Genomic DNA, 8,441 nt, shown 5'->3' on the forward strand with positions numbered 1-8,441 from the left:
TTAAGCAAGTATTATTTTGATTGAGGATTGGTATTGAAGGTATGTTTGGTTCTATGAGGAGAGTCGTGTTTAGATTCTGAAATTTTTACAAAGAAGAAATCTGTGCATAATCAGTTGGTTAAGGTTTAGTAGAGGAATCATAACCCTTTAAAAGATACCTGAGAGAATTAAGAATTGATGAAATCTTAGTTTCCACATTTCTTTAACTTGGATAAATTTTGAGTATGAAATTTCTTTTAAAGAGGGGAGAGTTGTCACACCCCGAAGTTGAGGCAAAATCTTAAAGGACCAAAATGGATAATTCTGGAGATTACTAGGTCAAGTTTAAATATATAAGAAGTTCAGAGACTAGCCCCATAATTTTCTCATACCAAAAAATACCAGCTGGCGCCAAAAATAAAATAAAATAGTGGTTGGGAGGCTTGAACCCGTGACCTAGGCTTCTATTACTATTTTATTTAATAAAATATATATTTTTATAATAATTTGGTTTGGGTTAAAACTAAAAACCGAAAGCAGAAAAACCCATCCCCATTGGTGAACCAAGTACTCAAACCCCCTCCTTCACCCGTTCGTCGCTCTCTTCGCCACTACCCGCTTCAGCTGATGGTGCATGTCACTGCCACATCCAACCGAAGTGCCAAGCCATCGTGAAGATACCCCAGCCATACCTGACGCCAAATGCTCATCGATCGTCATGTATGGGCATTTAGAGTTTTACCGAAACCCTTCCACCGCCTCGATTGACCATATTTTTTTGCCACCACGATCGCCCTCTGGCCTCACCGCCACTGCCACTAAACGTCCTAGGATATTTTGACAAAAACCCGAATGGGTTCGTCCTCTGAATTCGTCTTGTCACTGATCACCATGGGTAAGCTTCTCATCACCTTTATTCAATTGTTTCGATGTGTTGTGGTCATTAAATTAAAAGTTTTGCAAATGTTTGAATGTAATGATACTCTCAGAGTAATCAACTATTCAAATCCACCTTTTCACTATTTTTTGACTTTGACTTTGACTGTTGATCATTGACTTTGACCAAAAAGCCAATGTAATCACCATTTTTTATCATGCCATACCCTGCACACCAACTCAACAACAACAACCCATGCCCTGTCATCCTGTGCAGCTTACCCTACCACCATCTTCAACACGCCTATAGCTTCCCATCAAGCCCTGACTGCTAACATCCACGAGTTGACTCCCCTATCCTCATCAACAACCAAATCGGCAAGCAAAGTCACCAAATCAGCATGTAAAAATTATTATTTTGAATTTTGACAGATGTAATTGGTTATAAAAACCCAAAAACCATATTGTAAAGGGGTTTCTCATTTTTCATATTTTCCCTTTCCTCTCAAAAATAAAAGAGATTTGTAAAGGGGATCCCTATTTTTCAGAAATCAATACAACATTCAAAGGTTGAATTTTTTGGGTATATTTTACTTCTATATTTTCAAATCAAAATAGATAGGAGATTGGTCATTTTTTACCTTTCTCATTGGGGACCTTTGTAGCCCAAGTAGTCGGGTCGCCAGGTACCGAAGATTCAGTCGCTTTCAACAGATTTGGATTGAGGAAGCCATTGTCTTGGTGGCCGGCCGGTGGAGCCTTGGGTCTCCCTTTGGTGGGACTCTGTCGGGGTAAAAGAGTGGGGGAAGAAGTATTGAGGAAGATATGAGTGGTTTAGTTTATGTTTGGTTTTAGGTTTTTTTATAATAGTAAATTAGTTTTATATTAAAAGTTTAGGGGCAAATCGCTCTTTAGTCCCCTAGGTTTGTTGTGATTTTGCAACTTGGTCACCTGATCTTCCTATTTATTTATTTATTTATTTATTTTGAATTTAACATGTGAATTTCATTTTTTTATTTTGGTCACTTTTTACATGTTATTTATTTTAGATTTGGCTCACTTTCTTCATTTTGTTTCAATTTAGTCACTCTTACTCTTGAATATGTTTTGGTTAAATATTTTCTCTTAGTGGATAATTTATGATTATGATATTTTGTTCTTTATTACTATTACATGATAGAAAACACTTTATTTCTACTTTGGTGCCCTTTAGCTTTTCTATGTACTTATTTTAGTCAATGGTTTCATTTTTAAATGTGAGCTTTCATGGGTATATTATATATTTCATATTTATTGTTTTGTTTCTCTTCTGATTTAATCTTCACATAATTTGATATTTGTTACTCTTATGTTTACCATATAAGTATGTTTATGTATGTTTATTATCATTATTCTTTTTATTACTATTATTTGGTCTTTGTTGTTTGTATATATTATATCATATTATTCATATATGTGTGTATATATTTACTTAATATTCCTTGACCCTTGTATATTTATATATTACTAATTTTTATTTTATTTTGTTTGATCTTATTTATTTATTTTATTTTATAAAATGCCCAAATGTCAATATTTTATATCTCTTGTACTTGATGTTAATATTTTTAAATATTTTATTCGAATGTTTTCAAGAACACTCTATCGTAGAATGGGCGTAAAAAGCATTGCTTGATCGAAGTAGTGCAATCCGACACGACATTCTAACAAAAATTGAACTCGAAATAAGTCACGTTTATTTTTATAGAAAATATAATTAATTCATTTTTATTTTAATTCAAATGATGCAATGTATGTTTCTTTACATAGTAAGTTATTTTATGCAATTACTGATATTCAATTTATATTCGATTTACGTTTTTTTGATAATGTTGGAGAGGCGGATATTTCTCGTATAAAGGTGAAATAGATGAGACAGCCTTCCCATTGGAGGATGTGCAAATCTCGTGATTTCTTCTCAAATTAAGGAATGTTCCCTAATAATTAATTAATGATCAATAAAAGGATCACACTTTAAATATTGATTCAAATTGTTTTATTTTCCACCACGAAAATATACAAGCGATTAAGTACCAATTTGTTGGGCATTGTGGGGGTGCTTCCCCATACGTAATCGACTCCTGAATATTTCAAATAGAATCTTTGATAAACGCAAACCAGTTTTTGTCTTAAAATATATTTTTCTTAAAATTGTTTTAAAGGAAGTTTTAGGTATTCGACCTAACTAACCCAAAGGTTGATGGTGACTCCAAATAAATTTAATTTTTCCCAAGTAAGTCATAATTTAGGGTTTTCATCGAAAACTTATTCGTTTGTCAAAAAAGTCGTTACGATAGCTTGGCGACTCCGTTGGGGACACTTTAGAGAGTCAGACTATAAGTCACATATACATTTTCATAGTGATGGAAATTACAAGTTTGGGTATATAGTTAGCTTATGATCTTTTTATTGATTTTTTCATTATTTCTATATGGAAATAGTTGTACTAATGTTCAAATTCATGTTTTCAGCTTCAGCAAAATTTCTCTCAAAAGTACTCTTTTTATTTTTTGTTGTTTGGTTGGCCGAAGGTTTGTATGTTTCTCCTCACACACTTCATATTCATTTACATGATATAAGCTCTACACCCGAGCTCTATCCCAATTAAGTAGGGGTGAATGCTTTGCTCTCATAAGAATTTGTTCTCCGTATGAGCCTTAGCGAATAACCTCTGGGTACACATTCCTTATACTTTTGTAGGAATTTATTCCTCGTATGGGTATAAGGAAGTGAATCCCTCATATTGAACTCGATCCGTTTAAGCTTATAATGGGTGAGGATTGAGGACTTGACAACCCAATGGAGCACCAACAACAAGAAAAATTTGAGTACCTTTCCCTGTTAGAGCCGAAGCCATACATATAGTGAACCATAGAATGGTCACTATAGGTAGAGCCATACAGAACCTTTGTCCGTTAGTAGGTACCAAAATAAGTGTATACGAAGGAGGAACGACTCTAAACTTTTACATTTTGCTTTAAATTCATAGAATATATTTCTTTTAGAATGAAAGTTGTGAACTAGATATCATGCAGATAGCATTAATTTCTTGAAATAAATCATTTTGGGTAGAAAACATGTCTAGATAGGATTTCTATTTAATAAAAGCATGCTTGGGTAGATATCTTGATTGGGTATGTGTTATATTTATCTTTAAATAGAATCTTTTAACTCTATTGATTATCTTACATGTACTAACTCATTTCTTATCATTTTTTGTGTCATTTATCGCCTTTTTGCATTGCATTGTCATGACATAATGGAAAGGTGCTGATTTGTAATTGACTATCGAATATAAATGTTTCATAAAAGGAAAAAAGTTTCAATCAAATAGTCGCATACACAGACGTGCACTGATGGCTAGAAGAAGTCCAGAGAAAACAAAGATAAAGCATCAACCTACTTTAGACCAAGCGAGAGCATGTTTGTAAAGATGGGTTATATTATAATAGTGAAGACTTTTGCCTCTAATGAAACTTGTTTTATGATATCATCTTTGTGACCAACACTTTTTGCATTCGCATTTGCATCTTTGCATTCTGTATGACATTTATTTAGGCATTTTTACATGTATTAATCATGGATATATGGATTTGTTTCACGGATGACTCTAAGGATGTGTTTCTAACCGCGCAACTTCATTCACATAGTACTAAGAATGGAAGAAAATTTTGAGAAATTGAAGAAAGAATTTGAAGAGAATTTACAAAGGATGCAAACATATTGGGAAGCTAAAATGGAGTAAATGCAAGGTCAAAAATCTGATTGATTCAGGTGTATGGACATTTGATGTATAATGGGCCATTCTGATCATGAGTGGGCTATGGTGTCCATCAGGATTTTTTGTTGCACTGACATAAAAAACATTTCATCTTGTTTGAACTTGTTTTTCTTTCTTCCTTCTTATGTTTAAATGTTTGTACGTCATTTAACATTCGAACATTTTTAATAAAATGTTACCTTTTGTGGTTATGAGTAATGATCAAATTTTAATCTTGAAATTCTTTGAATATTGACTCAATTAAAAGCTATTTAACAATTGAAGTTATAAATCTTTGGCAAATGACAAGATTGAACCCATGCAAACAAGGACCCTTGATCCTAATCTACAAGCTACACCCGAATATCACACCCTTATCTTACTGGGACCAAGATAATCAAGTACTATGAAGATACAATCAAGTACTATGAAGAGATAATCAAAGGGCTTGGCATTCAGATATGTATTAGGAGTGGACAAAATGGGGTATCTCATGTGTATGATCTTGCAAAGTTGATTAGATTATACTTCTGTGGATGACGTTCGATGATGATCATGATCTTCACAGATGGAATAATCGAGTAGATGAATTTAGTTTAGGTCAGTTGCTTCGAAATTTAAACTCTAAAGATGAAATTCTCTTACTTTTAATGACAACCAGACTATTATAGATTCTTCTCAACGGGCTTAAGAAATCTTGAATCTTGATACCCAGAAAATTAATAAAATATTTTTATAAGGTAAATGCAATAAAGCTAGAGCCATTCCGCTAAAAAAATTGGTTAGAGAGATAACTCAAAGCCCTGAATTTATGAATAGATTATATTAAAATTGTGACATTGATCGGATACCTTGTAGTTTGGTGTTTGCTCCAAGATGAATCACGCAGCTATGAAAAAATAATGGCAAACTAAATCAAAGCAATAAAATTCAAGGAAACGATAAAAATTCAAGGTTCGAATTAATAAGGAGTGTCATTGGACGATGGACTAAGGGAGTTGAGATACATCTATTATAGTCAACTTCATAAAAGCACTCGGGAATTATGTTTTTAGACCGATATTTCTGCACTTCCTCTACTAAAGGAGTCTATGAAGCTTGAGCAAATGGAAAATTTCAAAGAACCGAAATAGAAATATTCTAAAAAGTCTAGCAATTGACTATGCTAGTTGCATCATTTTGTCCACATCCAATCAAAATGCCAAGCCAAGAAAGAGGGGCATGTCATAAGGTTCACAAGGACCGAGAAAAAGAAGAAGGATGAATCGATGAAACAAACCTCAAAATTTAGGTAGCTAACCTCAAAACCAACCTGTCAATCCTGACACTTGTCAAAGAATTGTAATTATGAAAGATTAAAAGAGTAGTTGATGTTTTTTATATTCAATGAACTCATGTTTTGTGATTTGCTTCAATTGTGAGCCCAAATATAAGGAATTTTTTTAGTTTCTTCAATAATAAAAAATTCACATATTTTTTAAAAATGTATGCATCGAATTTTTTTCAAAGAAAGAAAAATTTTTCAAACAAGATAATCTCTCTAGAAGTGTATCTTAGAATTAAGACAAAGAAGCTCATGATCGAAGCTGGGGCAAAATTTGACGGGGTAAGATGAACAAATTGTCACATGTCAAAGTTTGCAAGAGTACACTATGGTGGAAAATAAAGACAACTGAATGAGGAAGAGAATGAAAGCTGCTCGTACGTCTATTCCTGACTCTTGATTAAGAAAGCATGCATCAACATAAACATACACGTCACATGAATTTGCACCTTTGCATCATACATTCATCATCACATGCAATAAAACTTTGTTTCCCCTCTCATGAGGATGCCTTTATAATCTCTTTTGAGAAACTAATTTTGTCTTTCTCAAGATTGTTCGTCTAAGAACATCAATTTAGTATTTCTTAAGATTATTTTCCCTGAAATACTTATTTTATTTTTCTTATAGGCCATTTTTCTCCTCTCACGAGGACAACATTTAATTTTCCTTTCTCAAGATCATTTTCTCCTCTCATGAGGACAAATTCAAAAAGTCATTTTTATTAAAATAAAAAACAAATCAAATACATGAAATAAACTTCATCTTGACATCCATAAAAACATCCAAGATAGTCATTCATAAATGCATTATATATTTTTTCAGGAATGAAAAGTTTGGTGATGACTAGACGTCCTCAACATGAAGAAACAACGTCGTTCACATATTTGACGTCCTGATGTGAATGATTAGATCTTCTAAAGGCAACTAGATCTCCTTAACATTAAGGATCAGATTGTTTGTCTCCCTTGAGACAATTTCTCTTAAAACAAATTTTATCTCACTTGAGACTGTTTCTCTTGAAACAAATTTTGTCTCGTTTGAAACTGTTTCTCTTGAAACATAAACCTTTGAGATTGTTTCTCTTGAAACAAATTTTGTCTCGTTTGAGATTGTTTCTCTTGAAACAAATTTTTTCACACTTGGGAAAGTTTCTCTTGAAACATAAACCTTTGATATTGTTTCTCTCGAAACAAAGTTTCGTCTCTCTTGAGACAATTTCTCTTAAAACATAAACCTTTGAGGTTGTTTCTCTCGAAACAAAGTTTCGTCTCGCTAGAGACAGTTTCTCTTAAAGCTCAAATTTTGAAGTTGTTTCACTTGAAACAAATTGATCTCACTTGAGATTGTTTTCCTAAAAACAATTTTTATCTCATTTGAGACAATTTCCCTCAAAAAACGAATTTTGAAATTGCTTCACTTGAAACAAAATTTATCTCACTTGAGATTATTTTCGTAAAAAATAAATTTCGTCTCACTTGAGATAGTTTTCCCTCGAAACACAAATTTTGAAATTGTTTCACTTGAAACAAAATTGATCTCGCTTAAGATTATTTTCCTAAAAATAAATTTTGTCTCGCCTGAGATAGTTTTCCCTTGAAACACAAATTTTGAAATATTTTCACTCTAAATTTTTTTTATCTCACCTGAGATAGCTTCTCTTGAAACATATTTATTTTCACTCATTTATTTTTCACTCAAATGTCGAATATTTGACAGGAATTCAAATTTAGCAAAGACTTCGTTTCACAATTCCATGTTGAAGAAGAAGATTCCAGCAAAGAATTAGTCCATATCTCATGTTTTGAAAAATCCAAATCCATCATAGAAAAGTTGGATCATCATTCCAATGGAAGGGTTCATAATGAGAAAAACTCGTCCAAAGAGAGAGAAGAAGTTCATAGTGAGAAGAACTTGTGGCTAAGGAATTTAAGCAGTTCGAGCAAAAAATGGTGCTTTAATTCTTTGCTCTATTTCTGTTTCACAGCAACTAAAAAAGAGGGGCAACTGTAATCACCATTTTTTTTATGCCTTGTACACCAACTCACCAACAGTAGCCCATGCCCCGCCATCCCCTGCTGCTCACCCTACCACCATCTTCAACATGCCAGCAGCTTCCCACCATGCCCTGACTACCAATTGCCACAAGATGGCTCCCATCTCCTAGTCAACAACCAAATCAACAAGCAAAGTCACCAAACTTCAAGTAAAAATTATTATTTTGATTTTTGATAGATGTAATGGGTTATAAAAACCCTAAAAATAATATTATAAAGGAGGTTTTCATTTTTCATCTTTTTCCTTTCCTATAAAAAACATAGATTTGTAAAGGGATTCCCCATTTTTTTGAAATCAATACAATATTCAAAGGTTGAATTTTTTGGGTACATTTTGTTTCTTTATTTTCGAATCAAAATATAAAGGAGAGGGGTTGTTTTTTTTACCTTTCTCGTTGGTGGTCTT

Source organism: Hibiscus syriacus, unplaced genomic scaffold, assembly GCF_006381635.1.
Source record: "Hibiscus syriacus cultivar Baekdansim isolate YM2019G1 unplaced genomic scaffold, ASM638163v2 tig00005406_pilon, whole genome shotgun sequence".
NCBI classification, from domain to species: Eukaryota; Viridiplantae; Streptophyta; class Magnoliopsida; order Malvales; family Malvaceae; genus Hibiscus; species Hibiscus syriacus.